We start from the raw sequence: 12507 nt of genomic DNA on the forward strand, positions 1-12507 counted from the left end.
CTGTCTCAGTATGTGTACGCCATGTATCTGATGCTGTCTGGACAGTGAAACAGCACCTCTCTGTCTCAGTATGTGTACGCCATGTATCTGATGCTGTCTGGACAGTGAAACAGCTCCTCTCTGTCTCAGTATGTGTAGACCATGTATCTGATGCTGTCTGGACAGTGAAACAGCACCTCTCTGTCTCAGTATGTATAGCCCGTGTATCTGATGCTGTCTGGACAGTGAAACAGCTCCTCTCTGTCTCAGTATGTGTAGACCATGTATCTGATGCTGTCTGGACAGTGAAACAGCACCTCTCTGTCTCAGTATGTGTAGACCATGTATCTGATGCAGTCTGGACAGTGAAACAGCACCTCTCTGTCTCAGTATGTGTAGCCCGTGTATCTGATGCTGTCTGGACAGTGAAACAGCACCTCTCTGTCTCAGTATGTGTAGACCATGTATCTGATGCAGTCTGGACAGTGAAACAGCACCTCTCTGTCTCAGTATGTGTAGCCCATGTATCTGATGCAGTCTGGACAGTGAAACAGCACCTCTCTGTCTCAGTATGTGTAGCCCATGTATCTGATGCTATACACGGCTATATAAAAACATGGCTATATAAAGGGAATACCAGGTAATAACATGACTATATACAGGAAGTACCAGATAATAACATGGCTCTATACGGGGAATACCAGGTAATAACATGGCTATATGCATGAAGTACCAGGTAGTAACATGGATATACAGGGAATATGTTACGGGAATTAAGTTATCAATGTTCTTAAACCGAACTTCAATTTAACTACTCAGTTTGTATACCAGAAGGTGTAAGGTTCCGGTCGAAAGAAACAGACTGAGACCCAGGTAACAATGGTCAGAACGTTTATTTACGAGAGCTCTAAAATCCATACAATGCACAACGCCTTTTATATTACCACACACACACCCAAATGAACTCGCATCAGTAGAGAACTCCACCCCGCTTTAGGCGGCTGTATTTTTCCACAGTACACATACATTCATTATCAAACCTTGCAACCTGTCTTCTCCTGCCAGCTAAGCCGTTCTCAGGCCGTTGTTTCTCTCCCTAACTTAGGGAGGCCTCTTCTCCTGTTCCTTTCCCAAGGTCGTCTTATCAACTCTGCCCTGCTAATTTTGAAGTAGTAACAGTGTCCTAGTCTTAAAAATCTACTCACACACAGCATTGGATTATAGTCTTTAACACCTTGTTATAGACTTCTAATTTCTAATACATTTCAACAGGTTATATGGTTTCTGAGTGAAAACATTTAGTCAAACCTTTAATCATATAATTTCCATTACAATCCTCCCTATTGGCTAAATATTTCACATACACTATAACACGTCTATTTTTATTGGATTCAGAAATGTCACACAAAATCAAACTAATTCAGAAATGTCACACAAAATCAAACTAATTCAGAACATCAAAGAAAACTAATGCATATACTGAGAGTCAGTCTATTTTACCAGGTGATGAGGGAGGTGGCGGATAACTGGTCAGAGAACCTCTTTACTGCATCCCCGGTTTCATTCATGAATCTCTGTTGATTATAAAAGATGTCATTAATCCAATGGTGTCATTAATCCAATGATGTCATTAATCCAATCCACATTTTTATTTATTGTCAACCCAAAAGAATGTAGTGGTAAAGTCTTCACCCATTTGATTCATAGCTTTGTATTCATCTGGAACTTCCCTGAGGACGCCAATAGCATCATTCTAGACAAAGCTACTCCCATCCTGGTCAAAACTCCTCCTGTGCCTACTTTAGCCTCCTATAACTGGCCTCTGATGACTAACTCGACCTGGTTGGACCAATAACCCCGGGGCGCAATTTCCTAACCACCCTTTTTGGTAATTTCTGTCGTATGCGTCCTTTACTGGTACTAGCCCAAAAATGTGGTGATTGACAGAGTCGAAAGCCTTGGCCAGGTCGATGAATACGGCTGCACAGTATTGTCTCTTATCGATGGTGGTTATGATATCATTTAGGACCTTGAGCGTGGCTAAGGTACACCCATGACCAGCTCGGAAACCAGATTGCGGAGAAGGTACGGTGGGATTCAAAATGGTCGGTGATCTGTTTGTTAACTTGGCTTTCGAAGACCTTAGAAAGGCAGGGTAGAATAGATATAGGTCTGGGACTAGAGTTTGGGACTAGAGTTTGGGTCTATATCAGAAATCACCAAAACGCCCCTGCCTAGTAGTGTTAAATTAGAGAGTTAGTGGGCCTCCTGGGTGTCCACAGAGCTGTTGTCAGGGGAGAGTTAGAGGGCCTCCGGGGTGTCCACAGAGCTGTTGTCAGGGGAGAGTTAGAGGGCCTCCTGGGTGTCCACAGAGCTGTTGTCAGGGGAGAGTTAGAGGGCCTCCGGGGTGTCCACAGAGCTGTTGTCAGGGGAGAGTTAGAGGGCCTCTGGTGTGTCCACAGAGCTGTTGTCAGGGGAGAGTAAGAGGGCCTCCGGGGTGTCCACAGAGCTGTTGTCAGGGGAGAGTTAGAGGGCCTCCGGGGTGTCCACAGAGCTGTTGTCAGGGGAGAGTTAGAGGGCCTCCGGGGTGTCCACAGAGCTGTTGTCAGGGGAGAGTTAGAGGGCCTCCGGGGTGTCCACAGAGCTGTTGTCAGGGGAGAGTTAGTGGGCCTCCGGGGTGTCCACAGAGCTGTTGTCAGGGGAGAGTTAGAGGGCCTCCGGGGTGTCCACAGAGCTGTTGTCAGGGGAGAGTTCAGGGCTCCTCTCTCTCTCTCTCTCTCTCTCTCTCTCTCTCTCTCTCTCTCTCTCTCCAGCAGATCTCTCCCTCCCACCTGGTGGGACTGTGGCCTCAGCGCTGACACTGCTTTTTAATATTCCACCACACGCAGAGCCCACCATATGTCCCCTACACCCCCCCCCCCTCCCACACACACACACACACACACACACACACACACACACACACACACACACACACACACACTTCTGCCCTCTCATGAAATATGAATACAAATGCACTTCTAATATTTGGAGGAGAAAAATATGCCTACAGCAGGCAGCAGACCGACTTTTTGGACTTGTTGTATTTTTAGCAGCCAGGTTTTGTTACCCCCCCCCCATAATGAAGGGTTGACTGCAGGAGACTGAGGTGAGAAGAGGAGAGAGGAGCGGAGGGGAAACTGAGACGAGTAGAGGAGAGAGAGGGTAGAGAGGAGAGGGGACTGATGGGTGTAGAACTATCCTCTCGTCTCCTCTCCTCTCTGTGAACATTCTAACAGAGACTAAAAGTTCTAGCTTGCTTCTAAAATGGCACCCTATTCTGTGTGTAAAGCCCATAGGGAAGTAATGCACTTTAGAGAATATTTGTGCATTTGGGAGACAGTTCTAATATCTGAAATAGGCTCTTAGATGGTGAGTGGTCTGGTCTGATCCCACAGTGGTGTATCTATGGTCTAATCTAACTCGCTCTTAACTCCACCAACTTGGAGACAGCTCTTAACACAGCCACCTTGGAGACAGCTCTTAACTCCACCAACTTGGAGACAGCTCTTAACTCCACCAACTTGGAGACAGCTCTTAACACCACCAACTTGGAGACAGCTCTTAACTCCACCACCTTGGAGACAGCTCTTAACACCACCAACTTGGAGACAGCTCTTAACACCACCAACTTGGAGACAGCTCTTAACTCCACCAACTTGGAGACAGCTCTTAACTCCACCAACTTGGAGACAGCTCTTAACTCCACCAACTTGGAGACAGCTCTTAACTCCACCAACTTGGAGACAGCTCTTAACTCCACCAACTTGGAGACAGCTCTTAACTCCACCAACTTGGAGACAGCTCTTAACTCCACCAACTTGGAGACAGCTCTTAACTCCACCAACTTGGAGACAGCTCTTAACACAGCCACCTTGGAGACAGCTCTTAACACCACCAACTTGGAGACAGCTCTTAACTCCACCAACTTGGAGACAGCTCTTAACACCACCAACTTGGAGACAGCTCTTAACTCCACCACCTTGGAGACAGCTCTTAACACCACCAACTTGGAGACAGCTCTTAACACCACCAACTTGGAGACAGCTCTTAACTCCACCAACTTGGAGACAGCTCTTAACTCCACCAACTTGGAGACAGCTCTTAACTCCACCAACTTGGAGACAGCTCTTAACTCCACCAACTTGGAGACAGCTCTTAACTCCACCAACTTGGAGACAGCTCTTAACTCCACCAACTTGGAGACAGCTCTTAACTCCACCAACTTGGAGACAGCTCTTAACTCCACCAACTTGGAGACAGCTCTTAACACAGCCACCTTGGAGACAGCTCTTAACACCACCAACTTGGAGACAGCTCTTAACTCCACCAACTTGGAGACAGCTCTTAACACCACCAACTTGGAGACAGCTCTTAACTCCACCACCTTGGAGACAGCTCTTAACACCACCAACTTGGAGACAGCTCTTAACACCACCAACTTGGAGACAGCTCTTAACTCCACCAACTTGGAGACAGCTCTTAACTCCACCACCTTGGAGACAGCTCTTAACTCCACCAACTTGGAGACAGCTCTTAACTCCACCAACTTGGAGACAGCTCTTAACTCCACCAACTTGGAGACAGCTCTTAACTCCACCAACTTGGAGACAGCTCTTAACTCCACCAACTTGGAGACAGCTCTTAACTCCACCACTTGGAGACAGCTCTTAACTCCACCACCTTGGAGACAGCTCTTAACTCCACCAACTTGGAGACAGCTCTTAACTCCACCAACTTGGAGACAGCTCTTAACTCCACCAACTTGGAGACAGCTCTTAACTCCACCAACTTGGAGACAGCTCTTAACTCCACCACCTTGGAGACAGCTCTTAACTCCACCAACTTGGAGACAGCTCTTAACTCCACCAACTTGGAGACAGCTCTTAACTCCACCAACTTGGAGACAGCTCTTAACTCCACCAACTTGGAGACAGCTCTTAACACCACCACCTTGGAGACAGCTCTCTTTTGGCGTGTACGGTACCTACGTCCATATTCATGCCGCGTTTTCAATCATGCTGTTTGTAACATGATTATTCATGAATCAGAAATTCCTTTTCAAATAAAGGGAAGAAGTCGAAGACAGTGTTTTTTTTTTTCATTGCAAAATGTTGCTCTCTCCATTTCCATCTCAATGAGCATTCTCCATAGAGTACAGACAGACTCTCAGATTAGGAAACCTACCGTATTGAACCGCCTTTAATAATTCATGACATAATTTTGCTTTATCTCAGGGAAAGTGATACACGAGCTAGACTGTCCCATTCATCAAACTGCCATAGCCTTTTATAAGGCATAATGAATTGGATGCAGTAGCTTTTATATGTCCTGATGTCAAAGCCTGATGTAAAAACCTAGCTATGTGGGGAGGGAACATTGCAGAAAGAGAATAAGAGCCTGCAAACAAATGAATGTTTTTTTTTTTCATGCACCTGGTTCAGCGTGACATTTGGGTCACACACAAAAAAAAAAGTACCCTTGGTGCATTTTCTAAATCCTCTGACACAAAACTGAAGTCTGTGGAAGTGCAGTGACTTTGAATGTTTCCCTCAGAATCTCTACAAGAGAAAAGAGAACATGGATTAGATGGGAAAAGGGGACAGTTAAACATGAAACTGTTACATGAAAGAAATCCACACACAACATGTCATTCCAGTCCAATGCCTTTCCCTATAAGACTGATAACAACCTAACCATTTTACCTTGGGGGGGGGGGACTGTTTAAGATTTCCTAGTATTGTTATCAGACTAAACCAAGCTGAATAATTCCTTCCCATATCAAGGTCTGTCCTGATCAACCCCTATGTCCTACTGCCATTGTGACATGAGGCACAGAAACTAATCCTACACCCTACAGAGAGAGAGAGAGAGAGAGAGAGAGAGAGAGAGAGAGAGAGAGAGAGAGAGAGAGAGCATGGAAATACATTTATGTTGTTATCTGGAATGACTTAAAGAGAACTGCGGTGTGTGTGTGTGTGTGTGTGTGTGTGTGTGTTGGTGACTGCGGTTTACTGGGAACGTGGCATGGCACTGTCCTGTGGCCTACTGCTTTCCTCCTGTCTGGTCTGGTATCTGTGTAGATAAGGCAGACAGAGAGGTGCAGAAACATGATGCAGGGTGATGGGGGAGATTGGATAAGGAGATGGGTGAGATGGGGTGAGAAGTTGGTGACATGGGGTGAGTAGATGGGTGAGATGGGGTGAGTAGATGGGTGAGATGGGGTGGGGGGATGGGTGGGATCGGGTGAGATGGGGTGGGTAGATGGGTGAGATGGAGTGGGTAGATGGGTGAGATGGGGTGAGGAGATGGGGTGGGTAGATGGGTGAGAAGGGTGGGTATATGGGTGAGATTGGGTGGGTATATAGGTGAGATTGGGTGGGGAGATGCGTGAGATGGGTAGGGAGATGGGTGAGATGGGGTGGGGAGATGGGTGAGTTGGGGTGGGGAGATGGGTGAGATGGGGTGGATAGATGGGTGAGATGGGGTGGATAGATGGGTGAGATTGGGGTAGATTTGTGAGATGGGGTGGGTAGATTTGTGAGATGGGGTGAGGAGATGGGTGAGATGGGGGTAGGGAGATGGGGAGATGGGGTGGGAGGATGGGTTGGATGGGGTGAGATGGGTGAGATGGGGTGGGGAGATGGGGTGAGATGGGGTGGGAGGATGGGTTGGATGGGGTGAGATGGGGTGAGTAGATGGGTGGGGAGATTGGGGAGATGGGGGAGATGGGGTGGGGAAATGGATGAGATGGGGTGGTTAGATGGGTGACTCACTTCCAACATTACTGCTCTTCTTCTGTCCCAATATGACTCACTTCCACCAGTACTGCTCTTCTTCTGTCCCAATATGACTCACTTCCACCATTACTGCTCTTCTTCTGTCCCAATATGACTCACTTCCACCAGTACTGCTCTTCTTCTGTCCCAATATGACTCACTTCCACCAGTACTGCTCTTCTTCTGTCCCAATATGACTCACTTCCACCAGTACTGCTCTTCTTCTGTCCCAATATGACTCACTTCCACCAGTACTGCTCTTCTTCTGTCCCAATATGACTCACTTCCACCAGTACTGCTCTTCTTCTGTCCCAATATGACTCACTTCCACCAGTACTGCTCTTCTTCTGTCCCAATATGACTCACTTCCACCAGTACTGCTCTTCTTCTGTCCCAATATGACTCACTTCCACCAGTACTGCTCTTCTTCTGTCCCAATATGACTCACTTCCACCAGTACTGCTCTTCTTCTGTCCCAATATGACTCACTTCCACCAGTACTGCTCTTCTTCTGTCCCAATATGACTCACTTCCACCATTACTGCTCTTCTTGATAAAAAGTTGCTGATACTTGGAAATCCATTAGTTCAGTTATTGTAGATGTTTTTGTTTAGTTTTTTGTTGTTGTAGAAACAGCAGTTCGTTTTTGATCGCAAAATGTGTTAAATGTGTTCTCTCTATGGTCTCTTGCTTGTACGTTAGGTAGGTGAATGGCTATACAGGACTGTGTTATACAGTATCAATGTGTTATACATCTTCCTAAAACTTAAATAGACTCCAGGACACTGCATGGTTGGTGCTGCCTCAATATGGCTCATCTCTGTTTTTCATCAATAAATTGCTTTGGTGGAATCAATCTAAGAGCGAGTCACAAATGCCAACATTAAGACCATCATGGAAATACATTCAATTATTCCATCTCAGAGCTGTGCTAATGTGTTTTTCATCAATGTAATACAGTGCCCATGACATTCCACTACATTGATATGCCAGTGTGGTCCCTGTGCCTGAGGAAATCAAGTAGCTTTGAAGCCTCACATATGGCGCCGGTGGGTAGGACTGCCGTCTTATCGGCCCTAAACCAATCATGCAATTTTTTTTTTCTCACGTTGTTCACAACTTGTTTTGTACATAATGTTGCTGCTACCGTAACCTATTACTGAAAAGAGCCTCTAAACATCAGAACTGGGATTGCTCACCTCAAACTGGACGAAGAGTTTTTCTTCAATGAGTCGGACGCGAGGGATATACGGTTGACATCCGACCAGGGCCCAGATCCCCGTGATTCGCTGGAGAAGGAAACGTAGACTTCAAGGCAAAAGATCAGGGTGCCTTGTGAGGACCAGGCGACGAGTTGGGGACCAGGCCCTTGTGAGGACCAGGCCCTCCGTTCTGCTAGCTAACGTTCAATCGCTGGAAAATAAATGGGACGAACTGAAAGCACGTATATCCTACCAACGGGACATTAAAAACTGTAATATTTTATGCTTCACCGAGTCGTGCATGAACGACGACATTAAGAACATAGAGCCGGTAGGTTATACACTCGATCGGCAGGACAGAACAGCAGCTTCTGGTAAGACACGGGGCGAGGGCCTACGCATTTACGTAAACAACAGTTGGTGCACGATATCTAAGGAAGTCTCAAAGTTTTGCTCGACTGAGGTGGAGTATCTTATGATAAGCTGCAGACCTTACTATTTACCCAGAGAGTTTTCATCTGTTTTTTTTTTCGTATCTGTCTATATACCACCACAGAGCGAGGTTGGAACTAAAACCGCACTAAACGAGCTGTATTCCGCCATAAGCAAACAGGAAAGCGCTCATCCAGAGATGGGGTTCCTAGACGGTGACTTTAATGCAGGGAAACTTAAACCAGTTTTAACGAATTTCTATCATCTTAAATGTGCAATCGGAGGTAAAAAAAAATTCTAGACCACCTCTACTCCAAATCTAATCAAATTTTATTTTATTTGTCACATACACATGGTTAGCAGATGTTAATGCGAGTGTAGCGAAATGCTTGTGTTTCTAGTTCCGACCATGCAGTAATATCTAACAAGTAATTTAACCTAACAATTTCACAACAACTACCTTATAAACACAAGTGTAAAGGATTGAATAAGAATATTGACATAAAGATATATGAATGAGTGATGGCCGAACGGCATAGGCAAGATGCAGTAGATGGTATAGGGTACAGTATATACATATGAGATGAGTAATGTAGGGTATGTAAACATTATATAAAGTGGCATTGTATAAAGTGGCTAGTGATACATTTATTACATACATTTTTCATTATTAAAGTGGCTAGAGATGAGTCAGTATGTTGGCAGCAGCCACTCAATGTTAGTGATGGCTGTTTAACAGTCTGATGGCCTTGAGATAAAAGCTGTTTTTCAGTCTCTCGGTCCCCGCTTTGATGCACCTGTACTGACTTCGCCTTCTGGATGATAGCGGGGTGAACAGGCAGTGGCTCGGGTGGTTGTTGTCCTTGATGATCTTTTTGGCCTTCCTGTGACGTCGGGTGGTGTAGGTGTCCTGGAGGGCAGGTAGTTTGCCCCCGGTGATGCGTTGCGCAGACCTCACTACCCTCTGGAGAGCCTTACGGTTGTGGGCGCAGCAGTTGCTGTACCAGGCGATTGTGCATCTGTAAAAGTTTGATTATTTTTGGTGACAAGCCAAATTTCTTCAGCCTCCTGAGGTTGAAGAGGTGCTGCTGCGCCCTTTTCACCACGCTGTCTGTGTGGGTGGACCATTTCAGTTTGTCCGTGATGTGTACGTCGAGGAACTTAAAACTTTAGACCTTCTCCACTACTGTCCCGTCAATGTAGATAGGGGGCTGCTCCCTCTGCTGTTTCCTGAAGTCCACGATCATCTCCTTTGTTTTGTTGACATTTAGTGTGAGGTTATTGTCCTGACACCACACTCCGAGGGCCCTCACCTCCTCCCTGTAGGCTGTCTCGTCGTTGTTGGTAATCAAGCCTACCACTGTAGTGTCGTCTGCAAACGTGATGATTGAGTTGGAGGTGTGCATGGCCACGCAGTCATGGGTGAACAGGGAGTACAGGAGAGGGCTGAGAACGCACCCTTGTGGGGCCCCAGTGTTGAGGATCAGCGGGGTGGAGATGTTGTTTCCTACCCTCACCACCTGGGGGCGGCCCGTTTGGAAGTCCAGGACCCAGTTGCACAGGGCGGGGTCGAGACCCAGTGTCTCGAGCTTAATGACGAGTTTGGAGGGTACTATGGTGTTAAATGCTGAGCTGTAGTGATGGACAGCATTCTTACATAGGTATTCCTCTTGTCCAGATGGGTTAGAGCAGTGTGCAGTGTGATTGCGATTGCATCGTCTGTGGACCTATTGGGGCGGTAAGCAAATTGGAGTGGGTCTAGGGTGTCAGGTAGGGTGGAGGTGATATGGTCCTTGACTAGTCTCTCAAAGCATTTCATGATGATGGAAGTGAGTCCTACGGGGCGATAGTTATTTAGCTCAGTTACTTTAGCTGTCTTGGAAACAGGAACAATGGTAGCCCTCTTGAAGCATGTGGGAACAGCAGACTGGGATAAGGATTGATTGAATATATCCGTAAACACACCAGCCAGCTGGTCTGCGCATGCTCTGAGGACGCGGCTGGGGATACCGTCTGGACCGGCAGCCTTGCGAGGGTTAACACGTTTAAATGTTTTACTCACGTTAGCTGCAGTGAAGGAGAGCCCGCAGGTTTTGGTAGCAGGCCGTGTGAGTGGCACTGTATTGTCCTCAAAGCGAGCAAAGAAGTTGTTTAGTTTGTCTGGGAGCAAGACATCGTGGTCCGCGACGGGGCTGGTTTTCCTTTTGTATTCCGTGATTGACTGTAGACCCTGCCACATACCTCTCGTGTTTGAGCCGTTGAATTGCAACTCTACTTCGTCTCTATACTAACGCTTAGCTTGTTTGATTGCCTTGCGGAGGGAATAGCTACACTGTTTGTATTCGGTCATGTTTCCGGTCACCTTGCCCTGATTAAAAGCAGTGGTTCGTGCTTTCAGTTTTGCGCGAATGCTGCCATCAATCCACGGTTTCTGGTTGGGGAAGGTTTTAATAGACGCTGTGGGTACAACAACACCGATGCACTTGCTAATAAACTCGCTCACCGAATCAGCATATTCATCAATGATATTGTCCGACGCTATGCGGAATATATCTCAGTCCATGTGATCGAAGCAATCTTGAAGCTTGGAATCCGATTGGTCGGACCGGCGTTGAACAGACCTGAGCACGGGCGCTTCCTGTTTTAGTTTCTGTCTATTGGCTGGGAGCACACACAGAGATGCGTACAAAGCTCTCCCTCGCCCTCCATTTGGAAAATATGACCATAACTCTATCCTCCTGATTCCTGCTTACAAGCAAAAATTAAAGCAGTAAGCACCAGTGACTCGGTCAATAAAAAAAGTGGTCAGATGAAGCAGATGCTAAACTACAGGACTGTTTTGCTAGCACAGACTGTAATATGTTCCGGGATTCTTCCGATGGCACTGAGGAGTACACCACATCAGTCACTGGCTTTATCAATAAGTGCATCGAGGACGTCATCCCCACAGTGACTGTACGTACATACCCCAAACAGAAGCCATGGATTACAGGCAACATTCGCACTGAGCTAAAGGGTAGAGCTGTCACTTTCAAGGAGCGGGAAGCTAACCTGAAAGCTTATAAGAAATCCCGCTATGCCTCCGACAAACCATCAAACAGGCAAAGCATCAATACAGGACTAAGACCGAATCTCACTACACCGGCTCCGATGCCCGTCGGATGTGGTAGGGCTTGCAAACTATTACAGACAACTAAGGGAATCACAGCCAAGAGCTGCCTAGTGACACGAGCCTACCAGATGAGCTAAATGGGCCAGATGGATTACCAGGACGTGTACTCCGAGCATGCACTGACCAACTGGCAAGTGTCTTCACTGAAATTTTCAACTTCTCCCTCTCTGAGTCTGTAATACCAACATGTTTCAAGCAGACCACCTCACATGGGGTGGTCTGCCCAAGAACACTAAGGTAACCTGCCTAAATGACAACCGACCGATAGCACTCACGTCTGTAGCCATGAAATGTTTTAAAAGGCTGGTCATGGCTCACATCAACACCATTATCCCCGAAACCCTAGACCCACTCCAATTTGCATACCGCCCCAACAGATCCACAGATGATGCGATCTCTATTCCACTCCACACTGCCCTTTCCCACCTGGACAGGAGGAAAACCTATGTGAGAATGCTATTCATTGACTACAGCTCAACGTCAACACCATAGTGCCCTCAAAGCTCATCAATAAGCTAAGGACCCTGGGACTAAACACCTCCCTCTGCAACTGGATCCTGGACTTCCTGATGGGCCGCCCCCAGGTGGTAACGGTTGGTAACAACACATCCGCCATGCTGATCCTCAACATGGGAGCCCCTCAGGGGTGCGTACTAAGTCCCCTTCTGTACTCCCTGTTCACTCATGACTGCACGGCCAGGCACAACTCCAACGCCATCATTACATTTGCTGATGACACAACAGTGGTAGGCCTGATCACCGACAACGATGAGACAGCCTATAGGGAGAAGGTTAGAGACCTGACCATGTGGTGCAAAGAAAACAACATATCCCTCAACGTGATCAAGACGAAGGAGATGATTGTGGACTACACGAAAAAGTGGACCAAGCACGCCCCCATTCT

Source organism: Salmo salar, chromosome 25, assembly GCF_965601325.2.
Source record: "Salmo salar chromosome 25, fSalSal1, whole genome shotgun sequence".
Classification (NCBI taxonomy): Eukaryota; Metazoa; Chordata; class Actinopteri; order Salmoniformes; family Salmonidae; genus Salmo; species Salmo salar.